Source organism: Desmodus rotundus, chromosome 11 (genome assembly GCF_022682495.2).
Source record: "Desmodus rotundus isolate HL8 chromosome 11, HLdesRot8A.1, whole genome shotgun sequence".
In the NCBI taxonomy this organism is placed as follows: Eukaryota; Metazoa; Chordata; class Mammalia; order Chiroptera; family Phyllostomidae; genus Desmodus; species Desmodus rotundus.
In genome coordinates this window covers 37,778,833-37,792,265 of record NC_071397.1, presented here as the reverse complement: position 1 = coordinate 37,792,265, position 13,433 = coordinate 37,778,833, and positions in this window count along the sequence as shown.

Below are 13,433 nucleotides of genomic sequence, written 5' to 3'. Positions count from 1 at the left end.
TAGGTTAGAAACATGCACAATCAAACTAGGCAGTTAGGAAAAGTTGTTGAAAAGACCTACACCATACCAAAGAACATTTTATGAATAAAAAAATAAAAATTTTTGGACATTGGATGGCATAGAGAGATATCAATACCCTACCTAAACTACTATTAAATAATAATGAAATAAAAAGAAAAATCTAAATATTTTAAAATATTTTCACCATATTTTAGTATAAAAAAAGCTTTAATATCTGTTTTCTTCTGAGCCTCACAATAGCAATACAGAGTGAGGAAGAATGCCAATTGATATCCTTCCTACTCTGTAGAAAAACAAAACTACCTTTAACTATACTTATTTTAAATTAAAATAGTGCCAAAATACTAAGATGCATTGCCAATTATGGAAGCAATAGCATTATTAGCAATTAAATAATATTAAGTACATTTAATAGGCAAAAAAGTAACTTTTAGTCTTTTCTAAAAATCATCTATGTCAATCAATTTGTCCTCCATAACTAAACTCAAGGCTTTTTAAAAAGAAATAATTTCCAGAAAATATATAAATTCATTGAAATTTTGAATTAAGTAAATTTATCTCATTCAATTATTTTCAAGCATTAATATTTAGTATGAACACAATAATAAATACATCATATTCAATACAATTATATTCTTATTATATAATATACTGATGTCTTCACAGAGATACTTTACTGAATGCAAGAGTAAATAGTGTCTGAGAATTTCTCATTAGCCAATTGGGAAGAAGAGGGGAAAGAAATTTCCTTTTCTTTCTGCCTTTGGGAGGTAGAGGTATACTTTGAATCTCCTGACTTCATAACTTCCTGTAATTAGCATAAGTCCTATAGTCTCTTGACATTTCCTTTAGTATTGGGGACCTGAATGTTGTATCAGTAGAATGTCAACATATTTAATTTGTCACAATTTAAAGGAAGAAAAAAAATAGTTCTTTAAAGAATTCTACAAAGATTATTGTGTTCTTTTGAACAATACAAGGATCTCCCATAACAAAAAAATTTTTAGCTTGCAAGTATAATAATAAATTTGTTTTTTTTCTCACTAGTACATTAAAAAAACTGGGACAATAAAGAACTAGAAATTATTGAGCTTTTTCTAGTTTTTAGGTACTTTACATGTAGTATCTCATTTAATCCTCCCAGCAGTCATTTAAGAGAATATTAATATTTCCATTTTACAGGTGAAGAAAATGAAGCCTAGAGGGGTTAAGAGACTTACTGTAGGCTCATACAGTTAGTAAATGGTAGACTCAAGGTTTGCATTCCAGTTTGCTCAACTCAAAACACTTATGTTCACTCCAGCACCCTGTGCAGCACACATATAAAAGTAAAAATTAAAATGAAAACATTTACACTAATTAAAAAGCCAGTCACAAAAAAGTACATTATACATAATTTTTAATAAAGTGTTCAAAACAAGGAAACATTAATGCACAGTTTAAAAATTAAAACAGCTGCTTTCCCTGAGGGGTAGTGCCTAGGAGGGGGCACAACAGGGTCTCCTGGGTGCAGATCACATTCGGCCTTTAATCCACGTGCTGCCAATGCATCGATGCTTATCTGGTGACAACTCATCAAGTTGTATAGTTATGATCCTGCTTGTATAGAGTACTTCAATTTTTTAAAAAATACTCATTTTTTTCAGTTGGATGAGACACCTATGACATTAAGGCTTGACTTCATTCCATCGAAATGCTTATTTCTCTTTAGCTTACATAAAGTTCAAATACCTTGGATTTGAAGCACTAGGCAAAACATCTTTCCAAAATGATTTTCATCTGAGACATCTGTAATCCTGTGTCTGATTCCATCAAATCTCCAGAGGTCAGAGGTAAATAGTTGAAAATAAAAATATGAACACTTCATATACCACCAGCCACATGAAAGATAAGTCAGATCAAGAATTGGCTCCTGTTTTGAGAATGATGTATTTTACTATTGCTATATCAGGCTGCTTGGCCCAACTGTAACTAGAGAATATGCTACAGTACTGACATAATTCTACATTTAATATGTGTTGTAACAAAAAGAAAGCATTCAAAGTAAATTTAAGTCAAGAAATCCCCCTGTTCATTACTTACTCTCATACTGAATGTTTTTATTGCTGAAAAGTCTTTTCATGAATAGCAGCTTTCATATAACAGACCATTTATAACCTCATTATATGAAGGAAGGAAGGAAGGAAGGAAGGAAGGAAGGCAGGCAATGAAAGGAGTTAGGAGTGAGCTCTGGTTTTAGAGATAAAATTTTGAAGTTTCTTGATGTGTTATAGAATTTTTTTCTTTTGTCCACATTTGAGAAATAATACCTATATGTTACAAAATTACAAATTACAAGTCAGAAAATACAATGTGTTCTACAAATGTTTAATAAAACAGTTTGAGATATGATTTTAAAATGAGATGGCAGGCAACATTACCAATTCTCACCAAATATACTTAATGTGAATCCCAGTCAAGACTTTACACCTTAATGCTGGTCTACAGGAAAGAAAGGGCAGAGAGGAGCAAGCTAAATGATACTACTCCCTCTTAACAATCAGGAATAATCTAAAATGTATGATATTTCACAGGACAAGTGATTCACTATACTCAGCAATTTAGCATCATAAATAAAAATACTATTAGAACGTGAAAGAGACTTAAGGGGTATATCAACTAATGTGATGTGTGGTACTGGAAAGGGTCCTGGTTTGAACAATCCACCTGTACAGAGCATTTGGGGGAGCACCCAGGGAATGTCACCGTGCACTGGGCACTGTGACAATGGTTGGCACTGTCACAGATCTTGTGAAGTGTGATGATATTTACTATCCCAAAATATGGTCTCGTGTTTATAAGATAAACAATAAAATATTTAGAGGTAAAATGTCAGGATAACTAGAATTTACTTTAAAATACATTATATTTAAAATAAAAAATTATGAAACTATGTTTAATATTTATATGTGAGTGGCATTTAATAATGCAAGATAATTTTTTTAAAAAATTACTAAAGTCATATTGTTTTAATAAAATTATGGGACCTGTTTACATCATTTAGAGAATCAGTTTGACAAGTAAGTGGTTTGAAACTGGTCCCCACTCACAGAGGGCAAGGACAGACCAAAGAAAGGCAAACCACTCCAGATTGATAGGTGTCAGTTTTAAAAAGCAAAGGAATTTACCAGGCTAGTCTTGAGCGGTTGTGACAGGAGCAGATTTTCAGCACTAATCCTATCAGATGAGGGCCCCACCTTCATCAAGTCCTCTAACCAAAATTATCTCCCAAAGGCTCTGTCTCCAAACACCATCACATTGGTGGTTAGAGCTTCAACATATGAATTTGGGGGTGGGACAAAAACATTCAGTCCATAGCAATGCATATGTACATAAATCCCAATTTATTTGCAGTTTTTTTAAATTCTCTGTGTCTGAGATTAACTCTGAAGAGCCAGCCCAATTTATTGGTAGCAAAAAAATGTTAAATTAACTAGTTGACAATATCTACATGCTTTCAGGTAAATTCAGTTCTGTCTGGTTTGAAAGCCAGCTCAAGATTACTATCTCAACTTCATTGCTGATCAAAGACACCACATACTCTTTCTCTTCCTTCATTCCTGGCTGTGATGTTCACTCTCAAACAGAGGAAAAGACGGGGAAGATCCCCTTGGGAAATTGAACATATGCTCATTGTATGCAGATCATTGGCTATTGTGGCTTCTCTTGCTCAAGTCTACTGTAGGTCCAGCTACTGAAATTTTATAATCTGTTTTGTAGTGAGGCTCTACCAGGTAGCAATTGGGCATTGTGCGGATGTCCATCTGGCCACAGCACTGCTTCTAGATATATAAAATTTCCTGAAGCCCAGCTTCACTCTGCATCATGTAGCCCTCAAAGGGTCAGTTTTCCCTTTGCTGATTCACTGAATTTGCTCCATGTAATTCACTGAATTTGCTCCTGATTCACTGTAATTTGCTCCTTGTAATGTCATGGCTCTTTGAATGAGACATTTCAACATTTCTGATCTTCATACCTTTGTGCCAAGCAGGGTGCTTGCTATCTTTCTCTTCTATGGCCCTTTTATCAGTCCATTCTTGGTAATTCTCTTGCTTTCTCCAAGCCCTCATGGGGTGGAACTTAACCATGAAGTGAAAATTAACTATGCTGAGTTTCAATGTATTGGAAATATAGGCAAAATAGGACATGATACACATCCATACTCTCCAATTCTCAAAAAACATTTTTAACAGAAAATCCAATTGTATTTCTACCTGTTCTTATCTGCCCCCAAATCACTTTGGGTAACAAAAATCCTTATTATCTTCACCTCAGTTCCTTCACCCACCCCTTGACTGCTCAGCCTCCTTCAAAAGCAGTCTGAGGATAGGTAGAATGACCAACCGTTCCAGCTTGCCCAGGGCTATCCCAATATTAGCACTGAAGTCCTAGGCAAACCAGAATGGTTGATCACACCAGAAACAGGATCCAGCTAAGCTCAGATTGTCTCACTCTAATATTACTTTGAAATCTTCTCCATCTATCACCCATATAGCAGGCTTTTACTCTCAGAAGTCAAGAATCTGGCAGATTTAGTTTCTTGATTATTGCCCATCAAACAGAAATTTCATGTCTCCATTCTGTATTGTGGGAGGTGCTGTTGCAGAAGAAGCTTACATGTCTCACAGCAATAGTCTGGCATGAATCAATACTTTAATAGTAAGCTGAGAGTATACTTTTATGACTTTCCAAATAATTCATAAATCCTCAGGAATTAAGAACCTGGCATAAACTATAAAAAGGAATAAACTATGACACTAGCAAAGTGTCTTTTTGAGAAGGAATAAATGTATGTTAGTGAAGATTTATAATAAAATTGTTGCATATATTTAATATAGAGATCTTACATTGAAGATATATCTTAAAATTAGTAATACCTTGGAGTATAGAAAATGCAATATTATTTTTATTGATCCAGTAAAACAGACAATGTAGAAATATAACTATAAATACACAATGTTTCTCAGTCACATTCTGGAAAGACAAGCAGACAGACCAAGCTAACATAGAAACAAGCAAACATAAAAATCCCATTTACTACAACAATGAGAAAGATAAAGTACCTGGGAATAAACTTGACCAAGGAGGTAAAACACCTGTATTTGGAAAACTATAGAACACTGAAAAAAGAAGTTAAGGAAGATACAAATAAATGTAAACATATACTGTGTTTATGGATTGGGAGAATTAACATAATTAAAATGACCATACTACACTAAGCAATCTATAGATTCAACACAACTCCTATTAAAATAACAGTGACCTATTTCACAGATTTAGAACAAATACTTCAAAAATTTATATGGAACCAAAAAGGACTCCAAACAGCCTCACCAATCTTGAGAAAGAAGAACAAAGTAGGAGGGATCACAATACCTATACTGAACTATATTACAAGGCCACTGCAATCAAAACAGTCTGCTACTGGCATAAGAACAGACATATAGATCAATGAAACAGAATAGAGAACCCAGGAATAAGCCCATGTCTCTATGGTCAATTACTATTTGATAAAGCAAGCAGAGTCATAAAATGGAGTAAAAATAGCCTCTTCAACAAATGGTTTTGGGAGATCTGGACAGCTACAAGCAAAAAAATGAAACTAGACCACCAACTTACACCATACACCAGAATAAACTCAAGAGGGATAAATGACTTAAGTGTAGGCTAGGACACCATAAAAGTCCCAGAGGAAAACATACGAAGTGAAATTTCAGATATCCCATGCAGCAATATTTTTGCCAATATATATCACCTAGGTCAAGGGACATAAAGGAAAGAATAAAGAAATGGGACTACATCAAACTAAAAAGCTTCTGCTCAGTTAAAAAAACCATCATCAAAATGAAAAGGGAACCAATTTTATGGGAAAACATATTTGTCACTGATACCTTGGGTAAGGGTTTGATCTCCAAAATATATAAAAAACTCATATGTCTCAACGCCAAGACAAACAATCCAATTAAAAAATGGGCAATGGACCTGAACAGATGCTTCTTGAAGGAGGACATACAGAGGGCCCAGACACATATGAAAGGATGTTCAACATCCCTAGCCATCAGAGAGATGCAAATTAAAACCACAATGAGATACCACCTCACACAGGTCAGAATAGCCATAACTAACAAATCAACAAACAATAAGTACTGGCAAGGATGTGGAGAAAAGGGAACCCTAGTACATTGTTGATAGGAATGCAGACTGGCACAGCCACTGTGGAAAACAATATGGAATTTCCTCAAAAAACTAAAAATGGAACTGCTTTTTGATCCAGCAATTCCACTGCTGGGATTATACCTTAAGAATCCTGAAATAACAATTTAAAAGAACCTATGCACCCCTATGTTCATAGCAGCTTTATTTACAATAGCCAAGTGCTGGAAACAGCCTAAGTGCCCATCAGTAAATGAATGGACCAAAAATCTGTGGTACCCTTACATGATAGATTACTACATAGCAGAAAGAAAGAAAGAGCTCCTGCCTTTTGGGACAGCATGGATGGAACAGGAGATCATTATGCTAAGTGAAATAAGCCAGGTGGCAAAAAATAAATAAATACCATATGATCTCACCTATGAGTGGAACCTAATCAACAAAACAAACAAATGAGCAAAATAGAACCAGAGGCATGGAAACAAGGAACAAACTGACAGTGACTGGGGAGAGGGTGAATGGAGTAAAGGGGAGAAAGGAGGAGAAGGGTCTAGTCAAGAAACATGTATGGCTGACCCATGGACATGGACAACAGAGTAGGGATTGACTGTGGGAGAGGGGGATTGGCAAGGCAGTGGAAAGCAAGGGGGGGGGGGAATTGGGACAACTGTAATAGAACAGCAGTTTAAAAAAAAAAAAAAGAACAGAAGACAGAGTCCAGATAAACATGAATGACCTTTCAGCTGTCACCAAGGATATAAGGTAGCAAGCTCAGGGAAATTAGCTAAGAAAAGCAGCAGCAGATCCTACAGATACAGAAAGGCAACTCAAAGTCAGGTGGTATGAGAAACCTTGGTTTCAGAAGTATTTTGTGTATTGTGAAACTAGTTCTAGTTTTAAAGGTAAATTCTTCCCCTAATTTATATAGGGGCAGGAAAGCTAAAACACAAGAGGGCCTATGGGCTAACATCTTCCAAATATACACCTGCACTTAATTGACTTTCAAACTTTAAGTGAGAGTAAACTGGTACAATGAAAAATGTGCCACATAGCCAATATTACTCTAAAGATCTACCATTATAATTGTATTATGCATATTCAATTTTTTACTGAACTTTCATCAAGTTAAATAAATACTATTCTGATTTATACACAGTGTATTCTTCAATGTGAGATCTGAAAATTGTTAGAACAAAAAATTCATATATTTTTATTGCGATTAGCTTTTCAAAAACTTCACAAGTCTTTGTGTTATGTTGGCCAAGGTTTTATTATGAAATAAATTGAAGTACTTCAGAATAAATGTCACGGTGTAATTGAGGAAATGATATTATTAGCTAACAATCAAGGTTTGCTAATGTCAGACAGCAAATACTAATATAGAGGGTGGGGCAAAAGTAGGTTTACAGTTGTGAACACGTGGAGCACAGTTTATTTTGTATTTTTATTAATTATTGTATTATTTTCCATTTGAACAACTGTAAACCTAATTTTTGCCTCATCCTGAATATATTAGCCAAAAGATATAAACAGAGTTCACAGAAGAAATTAAAGAGAAATACAATGTGTATCTTGTATTTAGTACAGATGGCATTTACATCTTACTTATTTGCAAAGGTTAAAGAAAACTGAATATCCTGTCAGTGACTTTTTTTCTTTGTGGGGAAAACCCCTATGATTAAAAAGACAGGATTTTTTTTACTCTTCCTAATAATTTTTGAAGAGTTCAGTACAGATTGGAAAATGCTACTCACACCTGAAATCTTCATTAATAATATATGGGTAAAAATTCCTTGGTGAGGGAAAAAATCTCAATTATTGAGAAATTATTATGAAAACAAATTATTAAAATTATCATAAAACACATTTAAACCAGTCAGTATAATAGCACAAAATAAATTCATTTGATTAATTATTCACATTACTGGTATTTTTATTGCTTTTGCTGAGTACCCACCAAGGCACAGGTTAAATTGGCATATTTTCTCTACTTTACTTTTTAAGTTTTATGCACAAACAGGATTCAGTTTATTTCACAAGGAATCTATTTCCACTTGAGCATGACATTTTTACAGAAGTATGTTTACTAAAATAAAAAACAAATTCTGGGCATAAAAGTTAGAGGTTATAGAATTTGTGAATTCCACTTTCCATAGTGAAATTTCTTAGGATCAGTATCCACTTTTCCATCTTCCTGACACCATGTTATCCTTGCAACTTCTCCTAAAGACTATTGTAGAAATTCCCAACATTGTCTTTTTTTTTCAATTTCTATTGAATTTATCGGGGTTACATTGGTTAACAGAATTATATGGGTTCAATTGCACAATTCTATAACATATCATCTGTATATTGTATTGTGTGTTTACCACCCAAAGTCAGGTTTCTTTCTGTCACCATTTATCACCCCTCTATTCTCTTCTATTTCATCCTATCCCCTTCCCCTCTGGTAATCATCAAACTGTTGCCTGTGTCTATGAGTTTTGGGGGGATTTTTTTGCTATACCCCTTCACCTTCTTCACCCACTCCCTCTTCCCTCTGACTATTAAGTGCATGGATACAACTTCCCTCATAATTCTATCCATGAGTCTGTTTCTATTTTGTTTGTTTTTTTCATTCATTAGATTCCACATATAAGTGATATTATATGGTATTTTTCTTCCTCTGACTGGCTTATTCTGCTTAGCATACTACTCTCCACGTCCATCCATGCTGTCACCAAAGGTAAGATTTCCTTCTTTTTATGGCTGAGTAGTATTCCATTATGTAAATGTACCACAGCTTTTTATCCATTCATCTACTGATGAGTACTTGAGCTGCTTCTAAATCTTGGCTATTATAAATAATGCTGAAATGAATACAGAGGTGCATATATTCTTTTGAATTAGTGTTTTGGGTTTCTTCTAATACATTTCCAGAAGTGGAATAGCTGGGTCATAAGGCAGTTCCATTTTTAATTTTTTGAGGAAACTCCATACTGCTTTCCATAGTGGCTGCACTAGTCTGCATTCTCACCTAAAGTACATGAGAATTACATCTCTCCACATCCTCACCAACACTTGTTGTATTTTGACAGGTGTGAGGTGAAAGCTCATTGTGGTTGTAATTTCCACTTTGATAATTAGTTATATTGAGCATCTTTTCATATGCCTATTGGCCATATTCAGGTCCTTTGCCCACTTTTTAATTTGGTTGTTTGGGGGAACAGTCGGTGTTCAATTGTATAAGTTCTTTATAAATTTTGTATATTAACCCCTTATCAGATGTATCATTGGCAAATATGTTCTCCTATTCAATTGGTTGTCTTTTCATTTTTTTAGTTTCCTTTGTTGTGTAAAACCTTTTAATTTGATGTATTCCATTAGTTTATTTTTCCTTTGCCTGAGAAGATATGTCAGAAACAAATATTGCTCCGAGAAATGTCCAAGATTTTACTGACTATGTTTTCTTCTAAGGTTTTTATGGTTTCACATCTTACATTTAAGTCTTTAATATAGTTTAAGTTTATTCTTGTGTACGGTATAAGAAGGAGGTCTAGTTTTATTTTTTGCACATATCTGTCTAATTTTCCCAACACTGTTTATTGAATAAACTGTCTTTGCCTCATTGTATGTTCTTCCCTACATGATCTTAATGCTGCCAAAGTTATTCTTAAGCAAATTTTTGCATTCTATTGGAGATTTTTATCTGTCTATAAAAAACTCTGATCATGTCACTACTCTATTAAAATCATTAGTACCCTATTGATTAGAAAATTAAGGACCCATCTGTCCCCTAGTCAAGCCTTCAACAGGAATCCCAGCCCTCTGCCCCACCAGCCTCATCTTCCTTCTACAGAAATTGATCTACTTTTTCTTCTGTAACATGCCCTCAGCATTTCTTCTTTGCTTATCCACCTGCAATGTAATCTTCCTGATAGCAGAAAGCTTTTTATTTTTCAATTCCATTTAAAATGCAATCCTCCAATCCATTTCCCTTCAATCAGAAGTGATCCCATCCACCTCCAAATATCACAGCACTGTGGTGCTATTTACCATATCTGCTTGTATTGTCTTTAGTTAAATAAGAAAATACGTCTCTAGTACCTTAGAAGCTCATTGAGAGAGGGAACTGCATCTTAATAATTCCTTTTCCAATAACATTGAGTACAGTCTAGGCCTGATGAAGGAGCCCAAAAAATGTTTGCTACACTAATTTCAAAAGTAATACCAAATGTCAGCATACAATAGGGCTGAACATGTAAACACTGTGGAAGCAGGATACTTCACAAAAGGCAATAAAAATTCCCCCAAATGTTGGATTTTTTGTACAATTAAATCCATAACCTCAGAAAAAAATTTCATCCCTCATCCTCATGTGACATGTGTTGAGACATTTGCTTCTTTGAAAAAAATAAGAATATATTCTTTCCCTTTCTCATACATCTAAAATTACACAAATCTTAAAGTCTCTCTATACAAATTGCTTTCTCAAATTTACTATCAAATCTTTACTTGAATTGAACACTCAACTTGTTTTTCTTAAATAACCTATATTATCATATAAAAATAACCCCAGGTGAGATTATGGGATCAACAAGGCCACCCTGGACATCATTTTGGGAAAACCAAGTATTTACCACTTAAAACAACAGTAGCTCTTCTTGCGCTCAAACATAACAGATCAGAATACCAGCAAGTGAACTTGTGACTAGTTTCATTACCTTGTAGTTATAATATTCTCCTGAATTTTCTTTACAGGTAGTAAAGTCCTGAGAAAATTTTATTCACATTTTCAAAATTGTTTCTCTCACTTAAACAACACCCACATAGTAGAAACAAGTCAGCAAACCTTTCACAAAATGCTACCTGATGTTCTTTCAAATACCTAGCGGCAATGGACATTCATTTTGGTTAACCATCATAGTCGTGTTTTGCATTTTTGTATCTTTTTTCCAAAGGGAGAGAAATACAGACCTATATATACCTAATGCCAAGAAAAATGTAGGCTAGTACTCATTAAAATATCCACTCTTTGCCAAAGCTAAATTCTGCCTCAGAATTTTGAGGGCAACGCCTGTCACAATGCCTTTGATGCCACAGCAAATTGTTTCAACCATCTTCATGCTATTTAAAGTGTGGAAAAAATACAGACAATCTTCTGGAATGTATTCATTACCTTGAAAGTACTTGACATGTTGGTCATGCTGAAATGCATATGATTTTAGCTTTTGTGGTACAAAACACTTTTACCTCAAGAGAACTTATGTTATAATCCCATATTCACTTACAATTGCTCTCAAAATTCTCCATTGAGAATTTTTTATATTACAAAAACAAATTTACTTTTTATATAAAAAGGGAAAAAACCCATAACTCTTAGCCAAAAAAAAGCCTTAAGAACATAAAAGATTAATTATAAGATTTAAAAATTCCAGATTACTGTGATCATTTTAACTATCAAAATCATACCCACAGAGCACAAGGAGAAGAGATAATATGGACTGAGTTAGAGTTAATATTTAATTAGTGTTTATCTTGGTAGAATGAAATTTTAAAGTAAGGTGTACAAGAAAGGTACTTTAATAACATATATAAATGATCTATGCCCTGCTTGTACAATTTTACTTGCCACAGCTAAAAAGGTTGATACTCTTGCCAGAGTTAATGTCATCATTAGTAAAGGACAATATGTTTAGAGAACACTAATAACTTAAAAGAACTTAAAATTTACATTTTATAAAGTTTAAGAATATAATATTTAAACTAATTGTTTCAAAACTGACTGAACTATGACTAAACAAAGTTTAAAAGATTGCTTGCTAATAGAAAACTACTCTTTCCCCACACTACATTAGCACTGTCCTCATCTCTCAGGTAATGAATATCCCACACCCTTCCAGCTAACACCTAAATCCCCCAGCATGACCTGCAGTGCCTGACCCTATCCTAGCTCCTGCCATGTCTGCTCTTATTCATAACCCTACTGTCCTTCTACACCTTCACTCATGCTAGAGCACTGTCCAAATTACCCTGCCTCTGCTCTACACATCCCCTGACTGCCTATGAACACAAACTCATCTTATAGACTCATTTCATACACTACCCATCTTCTTTCAAGCCTTTCCTGGTGGTTCACAAACTCAAAGGAGGATTTACCACTTTTTCATTTGGGCCATACAGCACAACACCATCAACACTTTACTACATACATCGATTCACATTGCACCCATTAGCAAGCCGCATTGGTTCTACTTCTAAAACATATCTTAAATTATCCACCTCTCTTCATCTCTTTTACTACCACTCATCTGAATTCAAGCCAACATAATTTCTGGTCCTGTTAATTACAATAATCTCCTAATTTATCTCTCTTTTTCTACCCTCAGACTCCACCCCTTTCCAACCTAATGTCCATGTAGCCTCTAGAATTATCTTTTACAAATGGTATCAGATTAGATCAGTAATCTGCTTTAAGGCCTTTAATATATTACTGATGCTTTCAGAATCAAGCCTAGAGTCCCGCCATGGCCTGCTTCTCCAACCTCATCTCAGGTCACAGCCCCACCCCCAACACCTCGTTATTCCAACAACACTGGGATAGTTCTGCTCTTACGCACTCTGAACTCCCCTTTGTTTATCTCTGTAACTTCTCCTAGCTCCCACGTGACATTCTCATTGCCATTTCTCAGATCTCTGCTTAATATCAGCTGTAGAAGAGCTCATCATCATTCTATACAGAATAGTCCCTCCCTCAATTACCCTAGATAACATGCCTCACTTTTTACATACATACAAACATTATGTGTTAATTTGTTTACTTGCTCACTCTTTGTCTGCTGCCCTAAAACATAAGGTCTTCGGGAGAGCAGAACTCTTGTCTGACTGGATTCTGCTGTAGCAAATCCTCCAGTCCCAGCCCACTTTTTGTCCCATCACAGGTGTGCCTTAAATAATTGTTCAATAAATTAATTAATGGCTTAGGTTTTTCTCCCTGTTACACTATACACTCCTTGAAAGCAAGTGTCATGTGTTATTCATATTTGTAACACAGAATCTAAATAGGTGCTTAGCATAAGACAAATTGTCCATAAGTAGTTGTGGAATATGGAAATGAAATAATATATTTAAAAATTTGGTCAGTGTTCTTATGTACACGAAATGTAGTAACCAACCCTAGAACAGTGTCTACACCATTGAAGCTATTCAATACATGTTTCTTAAATGAATAAATGGACAGA